Source organism: Papio anubis, chromosome 11 (genome assembly GCF_008728515.1).
Source record: "Papio anubis isolate 15944 chromosome 11, Panubis1.0, whole genome shotgun sequence".
Lineage (NCBI taxonomy): Eukaryota > Metazoa > Chordata > Mammalia > Primates > Cercopithecidae > Papio > Papio anubis.
The window spans coordinates 123,377,484-123,403,804 of NC_044986.1; the positions used below are offsets into that span (position 1 = coordinate 123,377,484).

A 26,321-nucleotide genomic window follows, 5' to 3' on the forward strand; every position below is an offset into this window, starting at 1 on the left:
TCAAGGAAATAGTGAACAGAACGGTGGTTACTAGACGCTGGTAAAGGTGGGGTCAGAGACAAGTAGAAGCTGGTGAATGGGTACAAACATTTGGTTAGATGGAAGGAATACGTTCTGGGGTTCAACAGCATAGTAGGGTGACCATAGTTAACAGTAATTTACTGCATACTTCAAAACATCCAGAAGATAACATTTGAAATGATTGTAACACAAAGAAATGATGTTTGAGGTGATGGATGCTCTAAATATGCTAATTTGATTCACATTTTATCACAATACGGAAATATCAAATGCAGCCTTTAATATGTGCAATCATTATGTATCAATAAAGAAGAAAAAAAGGAAAGTAGGGACTGGAAAGGTCATCTCTGAAGCCTCTTGCAGGGTTGATATTCTGTGACTTTGACCTTTCCCGAGCAGAGATCAAGTTATACTATCTCAAATTATGTTTCAAGTTTTGCATGCAAGTTCTAGTCAGATCACAGCCCAGAGGTCCTCTGGTGTTGTCTGACCTTTAGGATATAGTTCACATTGTTGATAACTGCAGGATAAGATCAGTGCTTTTAGGTGATCTGATCCCTGCCCCTTTTCTTTGCAGAACCAAGATGTTCTTGTTGGGCTTTAGTGTCAAAGCAATGCAGTCTAGCCACTTGGGGCCAAGGGCCCTAGACTCAGACTCCTGAATTCTCCAAATAGTAAGCTCCAGAGCATTCAGGGGAAACTCTCCAGTTAGATTTCTCTGCTGTAAATTACTAACAGCTATCGCTGCCACTACAGCAAGGCTGACTTCATTCTGCACCACTTTCAGCACGTGATGGTGAATCATGACCTTCCTGGATTGTGGAATAAAAAGAGAAGAGCTCTCATATCCATGAAAAAGAACTTGAATCCATCTCAACTTACATCCTTCAAAAATGTCTGAAATTTCTTCTTCACTCATGCATCCTCATAAAGATGGTTAGTTGTGGTAATCGTGCTTTCTGCACCCCAAATTAAGAAGCTGGTCTGACCAGAGCAGGATTTTTGTGCTTATTTTGTGATAAAAGAAATAATATGGAAGAAAAATATTAACTACATTAAATACAGGGTGATTGGTGGTTGTAAGGGGGTAATAGAGCATATGACTTGAAATCAAAGTTGTTTTAGAATATAAGGCACATATAGAACATATACTTTACATGAACAAAGACACTCACATATGCCTTCTATGAATATGAACATAGAATATATGTTCACTCTGCCTCTGGGGTAACTGAGGTTACTAACAATCTTCTATTCTAGTTACTCTGGTAATTTCCATTGCTACAAATACCATACCTCCAGTGGAATCTGAATGAGATATACATAAATGCTGGAAGATGATAAAGAAATCTGAATCATGTGTCTGCTTTGTGGGCAATACCCAGCTTTTACATGCTATTGGAAATGATCATTCCCCTGGTTTAAGTCAGTGACTCTCAACCTGGAGAGCTTAGAAGGCCATAGCTGTCTAATTCTCAACTGGGGATTATGGAGTTGAATCTGCCTGCCTGGCAATTTTTAAAGCTTCCAAGGTAATTTTTATGTGTAGACAAAGTCCAGCATTGCTCTTCTGTGTGAAATAAAGATAGAGTTCTGTCTCTTGGAAACACTCAGTATTCTCTTCACAAACACTGTCCCATAAAAACCTAACAAAAAAGAGAAGAAAAGAGAGGATTGACTTAACTGAAGTTCCTTACACCCACAGCAGAGTTTCTGATGGGACTCTGTTTTACTTTTCGAGGCTATAAGCATTTGCTATGCCTTATGGATAATTCATCTGCTATACTCTACTCTGGAGATGTATGGTATCTTCTTACACTGTTGGTGTGAGTGTAAATTGTTTCAACCATTGTGGAAGACAGTGTGGTGATTCCTCAAGGATCTAGAGTAAGAAATACCATTCGACCCAGCAATTCCATTACTGTTTATATACCCAAAAGATTATAAATCATTCTACTATAAAGACACATGAGCATGTATATTTATTGCAGCACTATTTACAATAGCAAAGACTTGGAACTAACCCAAATGCCCATCAGCGATAGACTGGAAAAAGAAAATGTGGTACATATACACCATGGAATACTATGCATCCATAAAAAAGAATGAGTTCATGTCTTTTGCAGTGACATGGATAAAGCTGGAAGCCATCATTCTCAGCAAACTAACACAGGAACAGAAAACCAAACACCACATGTTCTCACTTAGAAGTTGGAGTTGAACAATGAGAACACATGGACACAGGGAGGGGAACATCACACACTGGGGTCTGTTGGGAGGTGGGGGGCAAGGGGAAGGAGAGCATTAGGACAAACAGCTAATATATGCGGGGCTTAAAACCTAGATGATGGGTTGACAGGTGCAACAAACCACCATGGCACACGTATACCTATGTAACAAACCTGCACGTTCTACACATGTATCCCAGAACTTAAAGTAAAATAAAATAAAATAAAAAGAATTTTAATTGCTCAACTTTTTCTAGATCTTGTAGGAGGAATCCCTTTTTATCGTATTCAAGTGGAAACAGAAATGGGTGAATAATGTGGCTGGCCTGACTGTAGAGCATTTTACAGGAAATGAGCAATTCATGCTGGTGAATATTGTAATGATGGGCATTTCTTACCTGAGTCAGAGCTGTGGTTGCAATAAAAAATGAACTAAAGTTTACATGCATCTCTTCTTCCAGGACCAGAAAATGTTAAGAAATTAGTTGTTCAGATTTGTCTAAGACTTTGATTTATATATCAGTTGTGTACAAGTATTTACAGTATGAAAAAAATCCCCTGAACTGGAATCCTAGTCATCAGATCTCCACGGTTACTGGACTCTGGGAGATAGATAAATATGCATTTACACTTGTCTACATAATGCACATTCACATGCACACACTGCGTAGCTAGGAAAAAGTTACTCGTGACTATAAACTCAATCATCTCACCATGTACTGTTTTCATATGGAATATGTGTCACATTTAATATGGTATTTATATTACTTATTTATCTAACTGGGTTTCTGCTTCCTCCTAAGGCTGTGAACTCTCTGAAGGAAGGGGTTTTGTCTGTTTGCTCATTAGAGCAGTCACTGGCATAGAGTATGCTCTCAATAAATAATTGTTTTTGACTGAATATTAGAAAGTCTGAAAAGGAATTTCTGGGGATTTTGCTGGAGGTCAGGCATGTTCGTCCAGCCTCAACTGCTTTGTTCACAAAAGGGTGTAGCTGAATCGCTGTGATATTTAGGGTCAGCAAGCCTGGCCCTGTGATTTGTCTACCACATACTGCATGAATTCAGCTAATCAAGAATCTCATCTGGAAGGTAGTGTAGGACAAGTACAATAATAATAGATTTTTGTATTTCACAGGGCAGTTCTATGGGGCAAATGGACTGATTTGTTGGTTGCTGCTTCGTGATTTTTCAAGAACTGTATTAAAGTGGCTTGTGGACCGCTGTTGCTGTGGTATAGCTACTCCCAGAAAATGGCAGTGTCCCAGGACACACAGCAACCCTCAGGGCCAGTAAGAGAGGAAATCGAAAATCGTCTATACAGTTTAATCCCGCATATCTCATTCCTGCCGCATTCCACTTACCACCTGTTCCAGGCTCACTCAGGGCTCATCCTTCACTGAGGCAGGCATGCAGGAACAGCACTGGGTGTAGACGTGTTAACAGCACTGACTGTGTGGGTGCTGAGAGGATTTATTCACCTGATTTAGAGCTCAGACAGCAGCAGTGTGATTTAATCAAGGACAACCAGGTTTTTGACAGTGCGATTCTCTCGGTCTTTCAATTAGTTCAATTCTAGTCAGCTTTATGTGTAATGTCTGCCATCACAATTCTTTCCAATAATTCTTTCTGTCTCTCTCTATCTCTCTTATTTTAATTATAGTTTTCTTGACTTTATCAGACTTGCATAAGACTGTAATGCTTGAGTTGCTTTTTTCCAGTTGAAAGTACTTCCTGAGGACTACCTCAAACAAAGATGCTTAAACAAAGATACAAGAGCTAGACCCTTGAATTGCTCTTTGCTTTAATCTTGTGTCTGTATTTGAATCTTAGCCAGACTTTTTGACTCAAAGAATTCCCAATTTCATATAATTTTATTTTCTTATTAGAGATAATTTCATTTTCCAATTATGAAATTCCCAGTGTTTCTAAGTAGTCTAATTGGTTTTCCATGTATCTCTTCTTGCAAATAGGCTTCTTCTTTTCTGAGTTCATATATCTTGGAGTACCTTAACTACTGTGGCTGATATTGACCAATTATAGCAATAATATTCTGTTTTTAAAATATCTTCAACCAAATCCATAAGTCAATTGGGTACAGTGTCTACCTTTCTGGTTAGCACCCATGACAATTTTACCAAATAGTTTTCTGTTGCCTGGTTGTCAGTGTTTAGGTTCTAATAATAGTTTCTTTGCCACCTTTTGTCTGACCCTGAAGCCAATCTCAACATTGTAGCTTCTTTGTTTTATCAGTATCCTATTCATATTACCAATTTTTTACATTAGGTTGCTTTACTCTGGTATCAAACAACTCCTAAATCTTAGTGGCATTCGACAACATCTATATGTATTTCTCACTCGCTTTACAAGGGGGCCATGGGTTGGCTATGGGTCTGCTTCAGACAGAGGCTCTGCCCAGGCTCACTGGTGGATTGCTCTAAATTGTGGGTCTGTTCCCAGCTCTCGTGGGACTCTGACACTCGAAGGAAGTTGCATTCTGATCTGAATCTCACCCACCTTGTGGCAGGGAGGCAGAAGAGGAGAAAGGCCAAGCAAGCCAGGCCATCATGTGGGCATCTTCTACATGGGCGGAATTTAGATAACACCTGACCCTGTTCCAGTAGTCAAACCAGTCATGTGGCCCAAGTGCTGCATTCCTGTGGCAGATCTTCTCTCCTAAAGGCAGCAAGTGAACCACAGGATCAAGAACGGGACAGATGGCCCTATTATATGGACAAGAGGAGAGGAAAATAATAAAATCCACCAAAATCCTGGGATCTAATTGACAGAATTCAACAGTACCATTTTTTTTTAGCGTATCAGAACTTTTTTTTAGCGTAAAGAACTTTCACAAACGAACAGCACTTCTGACCAGCCCCTAGAACAAGACACAGATTATTATCAGCCAAAAAGCATTTCTTACGTCCCTTTCCAGCCATGCCCACCACAAGGACACCTCACCACTGCCTAAAATCTAACAGATGGAGTAACAGTGTCCCTATTCCTGTTTCTGTAAATGAGCCTACAGGATGCAGCCTTCTGCGCTGGTTTCTCTGGTCCCTCCTGTGAGTGTCATTCTCCGCGCCCAGGAAGCGGCAGAGTATTCATGCTCACCACTTCATACTATTCCGTTGCGTGCACGTAGGACAATGTAGACATCTGCGTTACTATGGATGAACATTGGGGGGTTGGGATTTAAGAGTTGCCTGACACATATGTCGTGACTTCATAATAAATTTTAGTACACTGTCTGCTTCCTCTCCTGTACTAGCTTTTGTGGCTAAAATCATAACCAAATGCCTTATGTCAACTCTAGGCCCAAGATGAATGAGTGTCAGAGGCTGAAGAAGGACTCTGAGTCCACATTAGGCTGGATGGTAAGTGGTGCCATCATGGATAGCCTAATGCATCAGCACATCCCTAGGGGGCGCTTTAGCTGGGAGCATGGCGGGCAGGGTGAAGCCACGGCCTCACCTGCCGGATCCTGCATCCAATCAGTGCAGTGACACCAATCGTTAGGTTCAGGGTTTCACAGAGCCAGAGTAAAACGCAGACTGACGCAAGGAAGATGCAGAAACGTATGTTATTTCTTAACTTCCTTTCTCTTTGTCAACCTTGTAGTCACTTAATAACTGCTTCCAGATATACTTGATGCCAGAAGGAGCAGCCTTTTCATCTTCATGTTTTTAATTTAAAAAAATCTACTGGTTTTACACTCAATAATTCTAATAACAAAATGCTGTCTACTCTTTCTGAATTTAGTATACATCTGGGATTATAACTTATTTGATTATATATCATTCAAAATTAATTTTCAGAGTGAATTTTTTTTTTTTAATTTTCAGATTGGATGTAATTTTTCCATTCATTCATTCAACAAATAGTTATTAAGCCCCTACTATGCATGCTAGACCCTGGTCTAGGCACTGCAATCCAGCTAAAAGCTATTCTTTTTTTTTCTTTTTAATTTTACTTTAAGTTCCGGGGTACATGTGCAGAACGTGCAGGTTTGTTACACAGGTGTACGGGTGCATGGTGGTTTGCTACACCTGACCCATCCTTTAAGTTCTCTCCCCTCAGAGTGGGGAGGAAATTTATAAATAAGTATTTATACTGACTCTCTTAGATGCAGATGAGTACAATCTACCTGGACTGCTAGTTTTAGGCAATGAAAATAAAAATATAATTGTTGGGCTGGGCACGGTGGCTCATGCCTGTAATCCCAGCACTTTGGGAGGCCAAAGCTTGCAGATCATGAGGTCAGGAATTTGAGACCAGCCTGACTAACATGGTGAAACCCCATCTCTACTAAAAAAAAAAAAAAATTACAAAAATTGGCCAGGCATAGTGGTGTGCACCTGTAATCCCAGCTACTTGGGAGGCTGAGGCAGGAGAATTGCTTGAACCTGGGTGGAGGTTGCAGTGAGCTGAGAATGTGCCATTGTGCTCCAGCCTGGGCAATAGAATGAGACTCCATCTCAAAAAAAAAAAAAAAATATATATATATATGTATATGTGTATATATATAATAATAATTATTATTGTAGTTGCCCTTTTGCTTCCTTAATGTGTGAAAGCAAGTACTACCTGAAAGTATTTTTAGCCAAGCCTTATTTAATGGTCCTCATAGGACATAGCTCTAACTGCATATTAGTTAGGGAAGCACCAGGAAAACTTGTATTTCACTCCCTGGTCACATCCTTGGTCTTCCCCTCCAGCTAATGTCGACACTAATCAAATCGGATTGTAGCAAGGTCTTTGTCTGCAGTTGTTTCTTCAGAAAACTTTGGAGCTTCATTGTTTTTTGCCTTCCAGACAAGCACAGAAGAAGCATGCCCTTTTTCTTTTGTTTTTAAGCAGGCTAAAACATGTGTTTGTTTCTAAATGATTCTGTCCCTGAAATGCCAAGCGTGAAGTTGCTTCAAAAACCTGATCTGGATCATAGCAAGTATTATGCTACAGTGGAGAAGAGTAACACTGGTAACAGCAATGCTAATCATTATACTAGCAATTAATATTTATTGAGCTGTTACAGTATTCCAGGTACCAAAGTGACAGTGTGATGAGTCACAGCCTTCTCCTTCAAGCATTCCAGCCGACGGCAGAGATGAACACAGTTACAGACCAACGTGGCAAATAAAGATATTCTTGGCATGTCAGAAAAGTGCAGAGGTGGAAGCCCGAACCCAGCTCTCTCTACCTTCACCCCAAAAAAAGATACTTTTGTAATGGGCAACCTCATAAGGAAAAGTCAAAAATGTATAAACAAAATTGTGTACTTATGAAACAATGTCATGGTCATTTCAGTTCTGGGAAAATGTAACATGGCAGAAATTATCTCAATATAAAATAGGAAAAAAGAAGGTCTTTGAGTTTCAAGGAAAAGCTAAGTTTAAGTTTTCTCCATGCCCAGACTGCATACAGAGCCTTCTCCCTCTGTATGTAGAGCCTACACAGCCCAGTCTCTGCAGATGCACTCTGATTGTGTTTATCACAAGTTAACCTCACATTTCTACTTTTTTTTTTTCTTTTTTTTTTTTGAGATGGAGTCTCGCTCTGTTGCCCAGGCTGGAGTGCAGTGGCGCCATCTCGGCTCACTACAAGCCCGCCTCCCAGGTTCACGCTGTTCTCCTGCCTCAGTCTCCTGAGTAGCTGGGACTACAGGCGCCGCCACCACGCCCGGCTAATTTTTTGTGTTTTTAGTAGAGACAGGGCTTCACCGTGTTAGCCAGGATGGTCTCAATCTCCTGACCTAGTGATTCGCCCGCCTCGGCCTCCCAAAGTGCTGGGATTACAGGCGTGAGCCACTGCACCCACCCTCATTTCTACTCTTAATATATTTTTATAAGAAATTGATATTTATGCATATGGCATGACCTGAAGGTCTCACTAGCACCCTTAATATCAGATGAAGACCCTTAACATCCTGATGTGTATCAGGCTAGGACTGAAATGTCTGTTTTCCAAGGGATTTAAATGCACACATTAGGGACCATTTGCCTCACACACTGGACACTGAAACCACATGCATGCAGCATTCAATTTCACGTTTGTGAACAATTTTTTGCTCTTCATCAGAGAAGTCAGCAATATTGTTCGGTCAAGAGACAGATGGCAAATATTTTAGGCTTTTACAACCAAGAGGCAAAGTGTAAGGTGCTGTGTAGGAACATACATATCATTTAAAAGTCTAAAAACAGTTTGTAGCTTGTATGTTTATAAAAAATAGAGGCCACACTGGATTGGACGATTGGTCTAAGCCCTGATGTTTCCTCTGCAGATTGTTATAATCCAAAGTATCATGCATACTATTTATATGGATACAATGTTCTTATATGTGTCAGCTTGAAAATATCAACAATTATTTTAAATAACGCACTATATTTAATGTCAGAACTATTTGTTTTCCTCCTTTTGGTGGAAAATATGTTTTCAATATTTTCCTCAAACATTTAATTTATTCTTATAAAATATTTATAAAACGAGTAGAAGTTTGGGTAGTGTGTCTGCATGATGGCCATATTTGTTAGTATTCCTTATAGCATTGCTTTGGTGTTATGCAAGAGAATACTTGAAATTGAGAAACTGTGAGGCAGGGGGGTTTGCAGTATTCAACAAAGCGGCAAAACCAATCAGCAGTCTCAATCCTGTTGAGCCTCTCTGTGACTCCTCAGTAGCAAAGCCAGATACTGTCCAGCTGAATCAGCTGGAAGGTTTAAAATTCTGCATGTCCAGACACCAGCATGTTTTAAAAGAGCTAACCTTGTACATGCTAGCACAGATATATCTTCCCTCCTATAGAGGGAGAAGCCCGTATGAGTTGTATTTTCCTTTATTCACATGCATGTGTGTGCATGTGAGTGTATGTGAAATCATCTGGGCACATCAGAAAAAAACACCCCAAATTAAAAAAGAAGGAAGGTCACAGAATGCAAATGGCCTGAGGCGCTGTTATCACGTCTGTTGAAGTTCTTTGCTTTTCCTTTTATGCAAATGATTGCCATTCTTCCAGCTATTTGTCAGCATGGGAGGTTGTCATTGTTATGGAGATGATCTCTTACCCTACCTGTCTTTCTATCAGTGTAGCTGAGGCTAATTCAGTACATTGATGTAAGATTATTATCGGGTTGAGCACTTATCTGACAAAATTTATGGTGATGAGTCCAGTACACATTGGATATGCCAGCGCTCCCTGATCAGGAGTTTTTATGGCATTCCCATTAGCTGGTGACAGCTGTCAAAAATGTGGTTGTTACCGTTTTATTTACTTCTGACATTTGAAGGTCACTTATAGTTTTAATTAAATTTTTCTTTTGTCAACTCAGAAATACCACTCAATTTAGCTCTCTATTGGTCTTGAAGCTGAAATGGCATTCCAGGAGTCGGTTATTTCAAGATTGCATCGTTAAACTAGTTATTGTAATGATAATGATTATCGAATGCCACAGATATATCGGTGACTACGTGTAATAGAGAAATAGATTAAAGGCACCTCCAATGGACCTAGCATCTGAATGAAAGGCGCTATCTCCTTCCATTCCCTGTTCCTCTCTAGCCGAGGGGTTGATGAACTGGGGCTGGGATCCTTTGGGGTGACAGAGCTGCCATATTTGTCCTTGCTGCTGGACGCTGCAGCGAGCTCTTCCAGCTCTGTGATGCCGTCTGTGTTAGAGGGGCAGCTCCTTCCCCACTGACATTTTCTTCCTCATACATTGGCTAAGAGCATTGAGAAACACTGAGAAGTACATGTTTTAGAAACAAATCAAAGCCCGGAAATTGGCCGGGTGTGGTGGCACATTCCTGTAATCCCAGTACTTTTGGAAGCTAAGGTGGGAGGATCACTTGAGGACAGGAGTTCAAGACCAGCTTGGCCAACATGGCTAAACCCCGTCCCTACTAAAAATACAAAAATTAGCCTGGTGTGGTGCTGGGCGCCTGTAACCCCAGCTACTTGGGAGGCTGAGGCAGGAGAATCACTTGAACCTGGGAGGCAGAGGTTGCAGGAGCTGAGATCACACCACTGCACTCCAACCTGGGTGACAGAGCAAGACTCTGTTTCAAAAATAAAAATAAAAAAAAAAGCCTGGGAATTAACGCTTTATTGGTCCCAGAGCATTCTGACCCTGTGGTTCAGAGCGACTGGCTTTGGCACAACTAGCTGGTGCACAGTGGTAGTGTGGACTGCAGGGACTGGTCAATGAAAATTGTTACCTTAAACAATATTGCAGTTTGTGGCAACTTTGACCACATAGGAATGATTCCTGGTAGCCTTACTGCAAAATGGGCATGGAGCTGGTCCGAGTGCTGATTTTGGGTGGCACTGGCTTATCTTTTCCTAAGCAGGGAACTGAGGCAGAGATCTGACTACAGGGGGTGAAAAAAGGCTTTCCAACTATGGAGTCTTTCGGGGATCAAACGAGATTTGCTAGTTTTAAACTACAAGACCATTGCAGTGTTCCCTGTGCCAGTGAGCTTTGCCCCACATGGTTAAGCCAGGGCCAGCTGGTCAGGGACAGAGCTGCTGCCCCCCGTTCCATTCTCCATTCTGTGCCAAGGAAGGAGGCGTGGAGGTTTTACGTTAGATTCATGTGCTCAAGTGCCCGTCTACATCCTGAGCCTCCAGCGGACTCTGGATTAGTTAGTTACAGGTGAAGGAGGACACATCCCTACGGAAGCCACCTTCCTAGTTCTGAGCCATTCCCTGTGAGAGGCTGTGGGAGCCACCATAGCACAAAACTGACAATGCTGCCTGTGCGGAGTGAGGACCCCCACACTGTTAGAGCCCACTGTCAATCACACCTGGGCTCCCCGCCAGAGGCGGAAACATGGCACCCAAATTAACCTCCTCATAGGACAGCTCTGGTTTATTTGATGATCCCAGTTTAGAGACTTAAGACTAACTGTGTTCCAGGTGCTGAAACCAAGATGATTTGCTCTGCCCACATCCTTTCACCATCCTCTTAAGGGCTAAGTGAAATGAATTAAGTGAGCGAACAGCAATGGTGAGATGTTCTCCCCATGAGGCCAACACTCTGGGCGTGTCTCCACTCTCTTCCTCACCCCTGCCTCACTGCTTCCTGCTAGGGCAGGAGCATCCACTCGGTGAGTGTGGAAGGGATGTAAACAGGGATACTGTTCCCTTCCCCTCTTCCTAGGAATGAGCTGCCTGCAGGAAGGAGCTTCTGATTCTGCTCCTCAAAGCCATGGGTGCTTCCAGAGCTTCCTGCCTGGGTCCTTCCAGAGCTTCCTGCCGGGGTCCAGGGGAGCCTGAGACGGGTTGACTGAGTCCATCTCATTCCAGAATTAAGTATTAAAAAGTACACTTGTCTACAGGTATGAGGTATGCTTTCCATATCAATTTTACCAGTGTTAGACATCCATCTGCTGATTCCGTTTATTGAACAATGGGCTTCAAGTGTGGGCAGAGGAAGGTTAGTCTGCAGCTCTCTTGAGCCCTGTAATGTCCCATGAGGACACAGCACTCTTTTTCCCCATTGGAAGCAACATTCATTATATTCATAATTATTTGATTAATGTCTAGAGCCTACTTAATGAAAGTTCATAAAGGCAGAAATCTTGTCTTAATAAGAATGACAACCACATTTATTGACTGTTACTGCAGGCCACTTACAGGCATACCTTATTGTATTGCATTTTGCTGTATTGCATTTCAGAGATAATTTATATTTTACACAGTGAAGGTTTATGCAGACCCTTCTCCAACATCACATGCTCACTTTGTCAGCAATTTTTAGCAATACAATATTTTAAAATTAAGATATATACTTTTTAAAGGCATAATGGTATTGCACACTCAGTCGACTATAGTGTGGTACAAATATAACTCATATATGCACAAGGAAGCCAAAAATTTTATGTGACTCATTTTACTGTGATATTTACTTTATTGCAGTGTTCTGGAGCCAAACCTGCAATATCTCTGAGATATGCCTGTAGTCTGTTCATAAGTTTACATTTTTAAAAATTTTTATTTTTGTTTTTCCATATAATGATCCCTCAAAATTTGTGCAGGCAGCACTGCTCCTATTTTGATTGAATGATACAAAGAACTTTGACTCTTCATGTCTTCCCAACTCAGAGGAAGTGGCAGAGCTGAAACGGAAGCCTGCATGTTTGACTGTGATTACCTGAATGTGTTACACCAACACCTTGCTTTACCGCTTCTCATCCTCTGCTCTACCCATTGCCAGCAAGCACTTGGAGGACTTTTGCTGAATCAGTGAATCAATGCTAGTGGGTTGGAGGAGGGAGGGGCTTAGGTGAATGATGTAGTTCGGAAAGGAAGAGATTTCAGTTTTACATGACAGATCACTTTTCCATACTTCAGCCCGCAGCATGATGAAGAGGAAATCCATGAACTAGGTGTATTAAAACGTAACTTTCACTGAAATCATAAAGACGTCTGAAAGAAGTTTATTGAGCCAGGGCCTTGGGCAGGCTCCAGAGGCAGCACATAGCAGGCTGGGGCTCACAGCAGGTCAGGAGCAGGATGCGTGTGGTCCTCACCCTATTGTCGTGCTCTGGAGAAGTAGGTCAAGGAGGGGTGATGTGGTTTGGCTGTGTCCCCACCCAAATCTCACCTTGAATTTTAGCTCCCACACTTCCCACATGTTGTGGGAGGGACCCAGTGGAAGGTAATTGAATCATGGGGGCGGGTCTTTCCTGTGCTTTTCTCTTGATAGTGAGTGAGTCTCATGAGAGCTGATGGTTTTAACAAGGGGAGTTTCCCTGCACAAGCTCTCTTCTCTTGTCTGCCACCATGTAAGACATGCCTTTCACTTTCCACCATGATTGTGAGGCCTCCACAGACACATGGAGCTGTAAGTCCATTAAACCTCTTTCTTTTGTCACTTGCTCAGTCTCAGGTATGTCTTCATCAGTAGCATGAAAATGGGTTAATACAAGGGGATAGGCAAGGAGGGGTGCTTGGAAAGGAGGCTGAGTAGTGGTGACTGGCACCTTGCAGCTGGAATCTTGCATATCATACCTGATAGCACCTGGGCCCTTTCAGAACACTGAGACCTGCTGTTCACTCCACTAGAGGGAGGAGATCCCTGGTCTCAGCTGCTTTGATGCCACACCATGTGAAAAGAGTGACCATCGTACCCCTGGCATCATTTTTCTCACCCCCATGCACAATGAAAAACCAGAAAATCCTTCAAAAGTCAAGTGTTTCATTTCTTCTAAGAGTAATATGTCCATTATTTATTGCTACATAGCACATTACCACAATACTTTGTGAAAATAATCCTTTGAAATGTTGTTAGCAGGATAATAGACCAGGAAGTTCCAGGCTCTCATTCCCCCATGAAAATTAAATAATCAACTACAGATTGACTCAAATAACTTTATAGGAGCTCTGGAAACCAGTAAAAGATTTACAGCAACCAAATGGTTACACAATTAAGAAAAAAGAATGTTCAAATGGGAGAAAATTTTGAGGCATTTTTATTCTACTTAGCATAGTTAGGAGGAAGTCATCCAATTGCCCAAGATGGAAAGAGCACAGTGGAATTTGTTTCCAATGTTTAGGACTCTGTGGTGTTCCTAAGGGGCTGTTTTCTGTCTTGCCTGACTTGCAAATCATGTCTTCAAGATGCATCCGTGCCGTAGAATGTGCCAAAATTCTATGCTGATAATATTCCACTGTGTGTATGTATATACCCCAGTTTGTTAATTCATTCATATATCCATGGACACAGGTTGCTTCAACGCTTTGGCAACCATAAATAATACTGCTATGAACATGGGTGTGCAATGTCTTTTTGATTCCCTACTTTTAGTTCTTTTAGATATATACCCCTAAATGGAACTGTTGGATCTTATAAGAATCCTAAGATTTACTTTTCTGAAAGGCTGCCGTACTATTTCCACAACAGCAGCACTATTGTTCACCCCACCAGTGGTATACAAGGGTTCCAATTTTGTCACATCCTCAGCAACAATTTTTTTTAAACTAATACTCAACCTAATCAGTGTAAACTGGCATTTCATTATGGGGTTGATTTGCATTTGCCCGATGATTAGTGATGTTCAGCATATTTTCATGTGTTTATCAGCCATTTGCGTGCCTTTGCAGAAATGTCTATTCAAATATTTTGCCAGTTTTGAAATTAGAATATTTTTATTGTTAAACTGTAGGAGTTAGCTATGGGTTTAGCTATAAATCCATTGGCATTCATCTGTTCTCTTCTTGAGCCAGACCTTGATGAATTTAACTGGGCTTGCTTGTGCAAGGGGCTGGCTTCATGGGCACGAGACTTGAGTGTGCTCAGAAGGCCACTTGGTCTTTCTTCTGTCATGGTCCTGAAGTTCTTAATAATTTTGGGGCCAGAGTCCTCACGGCTTTCCTTTGCACTGGGCTCTGCATCTGCAGTGCACCCTCTGGTCAGTGAAAGCATGCCTCACTTGTAAGTGTCGTTGGGTGTAGGTGGAGTGATGTGGTGAACTCATTCCCGTCATACAAGTCTACCCCAGAATTTTTCAGCCTGTTGGTTCTGAGTTTAGGGATGGGGAATGTGTGGTAAGAGAAAGAGATGACCCCCCCTTTTTTTTTTGCAGGGGGCATATGCATCAGACAGGCTGTCTATTGTTCTGGAGACAAAGAAATGTTTTGAACATGATGTGAATGTGTAGGATATTGTTGGATCCATGAGGACCTCTGAGAGGGGAGCTCCTTCATAACGAGGTGCATGCTAATAAGCCCGAGGTGTGGCAATGAACTTCTTGTTCCAGATTCCCGCATCTTGCCCATGTTTGTCTTGCCCTTACAGTTGCTTACAATCCCTAAGTCTATTTTACACAAAACACGTTTCAAGCAACTCTCCCTTCCATCATATATAAAACTGATTTCCTGAATGAGAACACAAAATCTTTTTTATTTATCTATTTTAAGTTTCAATGTAATTATTTTTAGTTGAAAAAATTTTAAAATATGCTTCTGCCATTCTATTTACTAACTATCCATTTCATCTTAGTGTCACTGAGTCCAAAGTCCAATGACATTGGAGTTATTAATGTGGAAAAATGTATAGTGCATCAGAATTGACTTTAAATAGGACGTAAGCCCACGTTACCAAGAAAAGAGAACAGGAAGGGAGGCGCTCACGGGAGAGACAGTGGGATGGTCTGGAAACAGGCAACATGCTTCACTTTGAGGATTCTCGGATGCTGAGTTCTAGCGTGTACTGGTGAAGTCACCTTCCCTCAATTATCTTATGCGTGAACCCTGCAAGTCAATAAGCCGCAGTCTATGTCTACAGATGCCTTAGGGATGCGTCGACTGTGTCCCTGAGCTTCCTCCTTCAGTAATCTCTAGTCAGTTACATTGACTCTGGCCCCGTTTTCTCCTCCTAAATGCCAAGCTCTGCTTCAGTGCTTAAAGCAATCTTCCCAACATTGCTTACATTTAAATATTTGTTTATTTGACTGAGATTCAAACAGATGCAGTTCTCTTTCCGAACATGCAAGACCCTCAGAAACTCAGATTTGAAAGAAAGCAACCCAAATCTGTTTCTTTAATATGGAGCGTCTTTAATATGGAGCATGCATGCATGTTAGACACCAGACATGCACAGACACACACACCTGTGCATGCACACGCAGACACACATGCACACAGCTAAATGCACAGCCAAACAGCATCTTCTCCTTTCGTAATGCAGGATAGGTTGGTTCGGGTAATTTCCATAAGTGTTAATTATCATAATAATTGCTCAACTGTGGACGTGGGAGGTGTTGGACAACCCATAGTTATATTGTACTGTGTAGATGGGGAAAATGAGAAGGGATTAATTACACCATGTTAGATGGGCAATGACATCTTTGTCTGGTTGAAACCGTGAGTATTTAGAGTTGGAGCTTTGCATTTTACTTGCAATGTTAAGGTTTTCTAAAAGTGGATTATAAAGAACAGAGACATTCCCCCAATCCTTATCAGAAACAGACAAGTCTGCAGTGAATCCCAAACTATCAATATAACAGCTAAAATGCAAATTTTGATTGTGCTCGTACACCATTTTAGTTCATTAAAAAAAAATATTCCAGTTCAATTTGTATGGTTTACGCCTTTTATTAAAAAAAAATGCTGAGTTATTTCTTGTCCTGACCTCTCTGCTGCTTTGATAGATATTTAAATCTTTTGCAGGCTGGAAAGAATCAGGAAGGCCCTAAAGACTCAAAGGAGTCCTCACAGCCCTGTATACATGGTAACACTTCTTTAAGGCAATTATTAAAAACAACAGAATCATCTATGCTTTTAAAATGGTCTAAAGACATTTAGAGTAACCCACTCAGGATAATGTAATTTGGAGGAGAAAGATCACCATTTTGCCTCTTGAAAGCTAAGAAGAGATGACCAGATGGAAAAAAATATATGTGAGAAACATGATGTTATTGGCTACTCAAAGATAAAATTTGAATTAACCAATATGATAAAAATTAAGTTTTGAGTTTCTCTATTGATGCTTTTTTTTTTAAATTTTACTATTTACTATATAGTCATGTGTCACTTAGCAAAGGGGTTACATTTTGAGAACGTGTCACTGGACAATTTTGTTATTTGAACATCATAGAGTGCTCTCACAAATCTAGGTGGTATTTATGCTTATTTATGTATATTTTTCATATGAAAAACCAACTGTCCCAGCACCATCACTGAATATCAATCATTTCCTCTGCTTGACCTGCACTGCCAATATCAAGTGTTATATACCGGATTTCCATATATGTTCCATTATAATCATGGGCCCACTGCTGTCCATGCAGTCCACCATTGACAGAAATATTGTCACGTGCATGACTGTAGTCTAGGCCCAACCAATGCCACATTTCTTAAAGGGCCAATTCTCCAAAAGCTATGAAGCCCGCAAAATGCCCTTAATCTCCACTTCCAACATCCTTTTACCTCTTTGGGTATCCTGTCAAGGTCCCAAGTTACTTATGAGCTCATCGTTCTGACCTACTATCAGAGAAAAATTCGATAAATTAATGTAAATAAAGGTTAAGTAACTGTTCAGTCTTAAAGCCTTACTTCTATTAGGAAGGAGTAAAACATATCTGAAAAGTTGAAATTCAAATATGAAGAAGGGGATGGGGTGCAGCCCTGAAATCAGACAGAAATCAGCTCCAGTCATGCTTCTATGAGGTTTAAGATTTTTTTCTGTTTCCTCCAAGTGCCAACAAGGGTATCTTCTGGAATAATGAAATTGTTTCCCAGGATTAGACTTTAGAAAAAGCTTTGAGGTCTCAGGGATGTGGGGTAAACCTGAGCGGCTCTTGAAGTCTGTCACCCGGTTACCAGCTTCCACGGCTTCGCTGCCTGATCTCATGAGGGAAAAACCAGGGTATGTGGCCAGGATCATCAGGAAGAACTGCTACCGGGTCAGAGCACGCAGCCACTTCCTCCCCGGAAATATGCCCCAGCGGCCATTTTCTCCATGAGTCTGGGCATTTGCTAAAATTGTGCATGGCTGCTGGTAATCCCATGGCAGGGCTCATTAGTTTAAAAACTTTCAAAGCCCTAATCACAGCACAGAGGAGCAATTTTCTTCTTTGGAGCTAGGTTGGGCTGTGGAGGGCGCAGCTCCGAACTGCGGGGCAGAATGTGGCCATTCGGTGGGGCTCATCCTCTGCTCCGGTGGCTCCGGAAACCAAGTCTAATTGAGTAGATAAATCATCCACACTCCCTATGAAGAGTGACTGAACCTTTTATATTTTCGTGGAAGTTGTTGAAAAAAATCTGAAAAATATATGCTCACCTTGGCTACAGTTCACAGAAATTTTGCCTCCAATTCTTCTTTTGACAGTGTGGAATTTTTTTTTTTTTTTTTTCAACTCATGCTGATGCAAAGAGAATTTGAGCATTTCCCTCTTTTCTCTTTTGCCCTCAGTTTAATATGTGATCATCTTTCCCTCCACCCTGAAAGATGACTTGGTCTTCTGCACAACGATGCTTGCTGACATTTCAGAAAGGAAGGCTGTCAAGATAGCCAGGATTATTTTTCATATTTAAAATATTCTCTAGATGATTCTGAACTTGCCTTTCATGTTTGATCTTTCTTTCTTTCTTTCTTTCTTTCTTTCTTTCTTTCTTTCTTTCTTTCTTTCTTTCTTTCTTTCTTTCTTTCTTTCTTTCTTTCTTTCTCTTTCTCTCTCTCTCTCTCTTTCTCTCTTTCTCTCTTTCTTTCCTTGGCTACTATGGTGTTGGAGGCCAACGGAGGATCATTTAAAAGTGACAGGGTGGTCTCTAAATTAAGAGCTCCTCTCACAAAGTTTCCCCTTGCTCTCATTATCGTGACACAGTTACTCTTGATAAATTTTGTTTACAAGAAGATTTTAAGGTAGGAGTGATCATTCTCTTAGCACCTGTGTGGAGGTTTTAGGGGATAGATTCTGCAGCATTGAAATCAAGCAAGCCGCAATTGCTTCTGCTTTCTGGGTGCTTTGAATTTAGGCATCAACTGTGTGCATCACATTTATTATGTTTGCATTTGAACATTTTGGGGAAAAAGGCTAGATTAGAGCCCCAAACAAAGTAATAATGTGATGTAAACTGGGATATGCTGAGGTTCAAGTTTAGAGAATTAGGAGGTCTAATAATCACGGACCAAGTTCTCCAAAGTTTCTCCCTCACCAGATGTTGAAGATTCCCCTCAAAGCCCAGGGGTGAGCTGAGAGAGGAAGTGGCGGACAACCCTGGCAGGTGGCCTGGTGTCTGTGTGACCTAAGTGTGCCATGACCTTGAGCCTTAGCATGCCACACCTGTCTAGGATGGCCTGTTGCAGGGCACACCCACCCCTGTGACTTGGTAGGTGGATGGAACCCAGCTCAGAATAGGTGCTTGTGCCTCATGGTCCATGGTCCCCATGTGGTCCTTCTCTACCAGGGACTGGTGCCATTCTATGCATTCTTTTACAAAAGGTGTGTAGTTCCTTGATTCAGATGGCATGGCTGTCCTCCAGAACTCTAGAGATCTGCATTGTGATCCAGCCACTGAGTTCTCCCACAAACCCTAAAGGGTGTCTCTCCCACCACTCTGATGCCATGCGGTCTTTGGGCCATGTGGACTAAGAAACAGGGCTGCTTCCACCTTAACTGCACATGCAGAGCCTCTTCCTGCTCTGAGCTCCACACAAAAGTGACCATGGCCTTTGGAGACCAACCACTGTAATGTTTGAGTTATGCTCTCAGGTGTGGAGATTTCAGAACCCATAGAGGCCTACCAGACACCATGCTTCCATCTTGGTTACAAGAGGTGCAAGATGCGACCATTTCCCTTTATTTAGATGGAGTGTCCTCACATGCCCCTGGGCCATTGAAACTTCAAACACCCCACTGACATGGGTGTCTCCTGGGTCTTCGTAGGGTTCAGTTATCACCCTCTGAAGCTCATGTGTCCTATCAAGGGCTCCAAGGTGTTGGCCATCCCATCCAATCCATCCAATTTGCTGGATGTCATCTGTACGGTGGTTTGATGGGATGTGCTGAGGGAAGTTCAAGTGGCCCAGGTCTCTTTGGACTATATTACGGAAGAAGGCAAAGGTGATAGCATCCCTGTGAGACAGAACTGTATGTATGTGCTATTCCATGTTCTATATGATGTTCAGGTTCATTGCGTTTGCCCCTCCTATCTGATAAGAATGAAAACAAAGATTTTCATGAAACCAGTGGCCATATATCACATAATAGGAGCCGTGAGAATTAGCTCTAGGAAAAATGACCATGTCTGGGGTGGTGGTAGCAATGGAGGTTACTGATTTTTTTGAGCCTGTGGCAGTCTGCAGTCTCTCTAGGATCTATGCAATTCCTTGGGGGGTCCAACTCCTCCTCCTCAAGGGGGCTCCAGGTCTCAAAACTGGGTTAGGCCAGGAAACTGAATGAGGAATCAGACTTTATGGCGGTGGCTGCTCTCAGTTGTATGCTCACGGTGTCTTGATTTCTTTTCTTGGTACAAATTGAGTGTGCTTTGTGGGCTGCCCATCCATGTTGTCCCTGGAAATGTATTCAGTTAACCAGCCTCAGAGCTTTCTGCAGATCATGCCCCTGCTACCCTTTCCCCAGCCCATCTTAGTTACACCCACCAGGGTCTAGCTATTAAGTGCCACCACCTGGCCATGTCATGCTTTCATTGGCACTATTTTTTTTTTTCTGTCAATAATAATGCATCCTAGTTTCATTGAAATTCAACATATGAGACAGTCTTGTTCAAGTTATTTCAGGAAACAGATTTCAATTAATCATCGTACAGCCCTAGAATATCACTCTCCACCTCTTTATTATGTGTTCTGGTTTGCCTAGAAGAAGAGACATGCTCTGTGATACATCTCTTGGGAATTCTCCAAACAGTAACTTTTGCACACGCCTTTTAATAAAATACCTTTTTATAGCTATTGTAAATATAGATTACATCATCATGTGTTCATTTCCTGGTTTATTTAATGCATTCTTATATACTACCAGTGTTTTTCTGATACCCAATGCAATAACAATATTATTATTATTGGTAATAATAGTTAATATTTGTTTGTTCCAGATACTCTTTTAACCTGTATCAGCCCATTATGTATCAGGGTGTTTTAATATCCTGATATATAAATACAATTATTTCCACTCACCATTTTTAGATGTAAGGAACATGACAGAGAAAGATTGTAACTAGCCTAGATACACTCTACAGATTGTATGTGTGTCTGGAGATATCCTGACTTGAAACCGTTATCCTGTATTCTCATGTATGTCATATATACTGTAGAGAAAAATCTCTATGTGGAAATTTCTTTCTCTGTTGAAGTTATTACAAAAGGCAAGATCCAAGTGCCAGTCAAATAATTGGCCCCATATTAAGTATCTTTCAGTGTTATTCTTTCCAGAGTTACAGTCTTTTTACAGCTCATTACGTCCTATCTTTTTTCTCTTTTTAAATTAATATCATTCTGAGCCCAGTGCTGAGCTCACTCAAGTCAGAAGTTATGGAAAAGCATAATGTAGTTTTTATTAGAAGACATGTTTCTAGCAAGTTCATTTAAATGAAGCAGCTGATCATTTAAAACACGGGAAAAATAGATCATTTAGAATTTAAAAAAGAATATGTTGCACTCAAATGTTTTCTTTGATCTTAACAGTCTTTCCAATTTAGGAACATGGTGTTAGGCTGGCACTTAAAATCCAGAGCTGTCATTTTTCGAGTAACACCACCCACCCACCCCCATCGGCCCCCACATCCAGGGTTGCTCGTCCTCATCACTTTTCTTACAACTGCCATTTGCTTTCCAAACAAAGCCATGTTTCTTGTAAAAATACTTCCTGTTAATTGAGGAACTCTTGGCAAAGCAAAGAAAGTTAAAATTACTTTTCTTGGCTTTCCCATCATTCTACAGCAAGTAAATGAGAGTCACTACTGGAACCCAGCTTCCCGGAATTTCAGCCACGGGCCTTTTCTCTCCAGGTCGTGCTCCCATTCTGATTATTTTGATAGCATGGTGGCACAGTGATGTCACTGAGAATATTAGTGTTTTCAATATTCGAAACCTCATTGTAACAATCATAGAAAACACACATTAAAGTCTAGTAGCAGGAAAGTTCAACATAAAACATAAGCACAAAGGTGAATGAAAATTTACACATATGATTTTATTTCTTGTCAGTGGTATAACACTTCTCGTTTCTCCAACCATCAGAAAAAACAGTTTCTCCTGTTAGAATCCATGTCTTAACTGCATACAGTGGCTTTGTTTATTATTCTTTTGTTTTGCTTTGCCTTTTAGCAGGGCTATCAATCTAAGTGGGAAAGATTGAATTCTAAGGATGGAATTGTAGCAAACAGCCAGCAGAGAATGTACCTACCTGTAAAATCAGAGTTTCCAAGGTTGCTACCCACCTGCCTATGTGTAAGGTGGGCATGATTTGTGACCATCATCAGCTACCCTGGTTCTGAGTCTTTAAACAGCATGCTTGCCCTTAATTCAGGTTCCCTGATGGATTTTTCAGGTGTCCAAAAAGCCTAGAAATATGGGAATTATTAGCAAACTGAATTTTAAAAAAATAGTAAGTTATGAAAAGTTTTTAAAATTTCTCAAGATAAAAATAGGATATTCAGAAATGTAGTTCCATATCAATGAGTCAGCAGACACGACTGAGCATATATGACATGTAAGATATTGTAATTAATCCGGACAAAAATACAATAAATATGATGTGATACTTTCTGGAAAGTAGGTTAAAACTTGTTGATTGAGGAACGCATCAAACATTCATTGATCCTATACAGCATTATATAATGAGAGATAAATATGTAGACTGTCCAATAAATGAAGGAGGATGAAGATATGACAGAAACTAGATCTGTATATTTACACATCCTCCATATGGCTTATGTATGCTTTGGGTGTGTACATGATCCATGGTCACCTGTGCATGCATGCTCACCTGTGTGTACATGCTCACCTGTGTGCACATGGTCACCTGTGTGCGCATGCCCACCTGTGTGTGTATATTCATCTCTGTGTACATGCCCACCTGTGTGTACATGCTCACCTGTGTGTTTCCCTGATTTTATAATGAATGGCAGGCCATCTTGGGAAAGGATGTGACAGGACAGCATAAAGTGAGAGCACTAAAAATATTATTAATACATATATTATTATTAATTTTGATTAAACATACAAAGAATCAAAATGCCTTAATAAAGCGATTTGATAATGCTCCTGCTCCCATAATTAATAAGGCTTTCATCCTCCAATAATCCTGTGTTTGTCTTACTGCAGTGATGTTTTTATTATATTATCAAAAATTGTAGATTTCCTCTTTTTAAAAAAAGATTTAAAAGCATTTTTATAACGTAGTATCCCACTATAAAAGAATATACATAATTTTGAATAAATTTATACATTTACTCTTCAGAAAGATAAGAAACTTTTTATTTTTGGCATTTAGAGTAATTAAGTAATCCAAATTTCATCATTCTCATTTATTCTGTGAAATAATTTTAATCTGTGTTATAAGCAGAACATCTATAGCTTCTTAAAAGGATGTATTTCCAGAGAATATGTACATTAAGGAATGGGAGAAGGTAAAGAATAATGTACACTTTTCCGAGCTGTCCCGTTAATTTCTATGCAGATCTTGGGTAGACTCTACAATTCATGGTGTTGTCAGAATGGCCAGGACAGAGGGTGAAGAGTAGGCCCTGGACTGAGTGCACAGGTGTTGGTGAGGGTGGCTCGGGGAGAAGAACAGCTCTCAAGCTCACTCTGCTTTCTTCTTTTCAACTTAGTTCTATTTCTGGTATTAAGTGTCCATATTTATTTATTAGGATTTACTGAAACACAGCCAGGATGCATGTTGAAATGTAGACCAGTCAGCAATTGATCTCATGGATCAAGGACGGAAAACAGCAAATAGAGGTTCAAGGTGAATTCGAAAGTGAAGAGTGAAGTGAACCCAACTCAGAGGTCAGGAGACCAGCAGCATTGCTGGCCACTCTACATGCCTGTCTTCATCACATCATCACCAGAAAACCCTGGAACAATAAATTGACCTGCAGAGATCAAGTAGCATGCAGCATGTTACCTGATTCATTAGGGGCAACACTGGGGTTCAGTTCTTTAACCCTATGTCTGACGCTGCAGTTTTAAATATTTAGTTAATTCAACAAACATTCAATTTATTGAGCACTTACTATGCACCTTGGTCTGCCCAAGGGATGTGTGGGTGGATACCAGGGTTCGATGGAGAAATCCTGTATCTTTGACAATTGCCTTGTTCCTTGGATCTTGCATCCTGATATGGTTTGGGTGTGTCCCCACCCAAATCTCATCTTGAATTGTAGCTCCCATAATCCCCACATGTTGTGGGAGGGACCTGGTGAGAGGTAATTGAATATTGGAGAGGGGTTTTTCCTGTGCTGTTCTCATGATAGTGAATAAGTCTCACGAGATCTGATGGTTTTATAAAGGGCAGTTTCCTTGCACATGCCCTCTTGCCTGCCGCCATCCATGTAAGATGTGACTTGCTCCTCCTTGCCTTCTGCCATGATTGTGAGGCCTCCCCAGCCATGTGGAACTGTGAGTCCATTAAATTTCTTTCCTGTATAAATTACTCAGTCTCAGGTATGTCTTTATTGGCAGCATGAGGACAGACTAATACACATCCCTTGATGATCACATCCCATCCTGCATGCTGTCTCTGGAATTATTTTAGATGACAGAAAATAAACTTATGTCTTTATAGGTTGCTCTTTTATCAGTTCTTTTTATGGACAGACAAACCCAAATCTTTCAGAGTTTCCACGAACTCACTGACACATTTAAAACCATGCGGTTGAATGAAATCACTTATGGGGAGAAACTGTTAGTGGCAGAACTGGCCAGGATTCTTGCAGATTTTAGATTTTCCTGGCTCCCAGTCCAGAGCAGTCTCCACCTCAGTCTTTCAAGTAGTTGTGAGGCAGATCCTCCAGGCAACCCCAATGCCCTGTGAACCAGTGCACCTGCTGTTCTCATCCATGTGCTTTGCTCATTCCCTCAGCACAATTTTGGGGAGTGCCCCCCAAATGCCCTTTCTCCCTCATTCTTCACCTGTCCTGGGAGCTGGAGCCCTGCCCTGTTTCTCTGTCCTGTTTCTGAAGTAGACATGGGCCCAGAGCATGTGAATCCCACCTAAAGTGCTGGAACTCCATTCTGTTTATATTCAAAGAAAACAAAACCCGAACATCTCTTTGTACCTGTTTCCTAATTAACAGTTTGCACCAGGCTGACATAAACATATTTTCAGTAACTTGGGGAACATAGTCAAAGTCTTGGTGTTGAAGATTCTTCAACGGAACAAAGTTAAACCACTTGAGTAGAACTTTCCCCGGCTTCATATTAATACATTTCCTTATAAACTATACCTAATTTTATTTTGTAAAAAAATCCTAATGGTTACATGTGAACCTTGGCTCACTGTGTTGTTTTTATCCATTTGGAAGATAACTTGATGATTTGTAATAGTAGCAATTTGAAGGCATTGAAAGAAGAGCTGCGTATTCTGCAGAGTGAAGTTATTTATGCGTTATTTTGCGTATGTTGATGACAGTAATATTGGAGATATGAGGAACGCTGTAGGATAAACTTATCCTGGCAAATATTCCTAGATAATGCCTGTGAATGGAGTTGTACTCAAATTTTTTTCTTAAGACTGACTCATGTAAACACATGATCAGTTGGTAAAATGTTGTCTGCAGGTAATGTTCGGTCATTCTAATAAAATACAACAATATTTGCATACTCTATAGAGAAATGCCTTACTTTATGCTCTGTTAACAAGCTTTAAGTTGATTTCTTCAATAAGACATGTTGCTACACAGTCATAATTAAGATAAAATAAAATGATCTTTATCTTTGTTGAAAAAATAAATCATCTCTAAGTTCCTGTAATTTATTTTTGCTTAGAAGAAGACATTTAAAACATTTTCAAGGACATTATGTCTTCAGGCCTTAAAATATCAAGTAATTATCAAATCAATGATCATTTTGAAGGAAGTAATGAAGTATGGAAAATAACCACTTCAAATTATATAAATCATTAAAACTGATGCCATTAGGAAATTAAGAGTGAGATTATTAAATGTCTCAAAGTTTGATAAAAATGGAAATTGTATTCTAAGTAATTTTGAAGAAAATGCCTTTAGGTTTCTATAGTTAATCTATTGTTGTCATTCCTGGTTTTCTAGAAATTACATCATTAAATAATCCCTATAAAGCCCTCATAGTAGATTTCATCTCTATCCTTTTTGTTTTTCAAATATATATTTCGAATATTATGGGAAATAAATTTTTTTCAGCATATGGTTATGGGAGGAATTTTGAAATAAAATTCTTTATCTTTGTTTTCTTCCCATTGCCCATAGAGCTGGATGAGGAGGGTTATTGACACCACTGGATAAAAAAAATTATCTTGCTCATTCAGAAGTTTTGCCTGTTAAGCTGGCACAGTTTGGCCTATTTTTACCTGGTATTCTTTCAGCAAACATATTTCTAGGTTTGGTCTGTGGACACTTCATTCTTCTGTTTTT

At 40.6% G+C, this 26,321-nt stretch overlaps 2 long non-coding RNA genes across 3 annotated transcripts; one reads left to right on the forward strand and one right to left on the reverse strand.

The window, feature by feature from the left end:
• Positions 1-282: 282 nt before the first annotated feature.
• Positions 283-5,267, reverse strand: LOC103887241. 2 transcript variants are annotated; one of them, XR_001906103.3, is made up of 2 exons: positions 4,766-5,267; positions 283-1,667 (listed from the first exon to the last, which is right to left on the reverse strand). It is a non-coding gene; the product is annotated as an uncharacterized LOC103887241 (long non-coding RNA). The 2 variants fall into 2 exon arrangements; XR_002524132.2 differs by having other exon boundaries at positions 3,613-5,267.
• A 220-nt stretch (positions 5,268-5,487) lies between these two features.
• On the forward strand, positions 5,488-23,820 carry LOC103887240. The gene is made up of 3 exons (XR_001906102.3): positions 5,488-5,625; positions 11,404-11,588; positions 23,580-23,820. It is a non-coding gene; the product is annotated as an uncharacterized LOC103887240 (long non-coding RNA).
• The last annotated feature ends 2,501 nt before the right edge of the window (positions 23,821-26,321 follow it).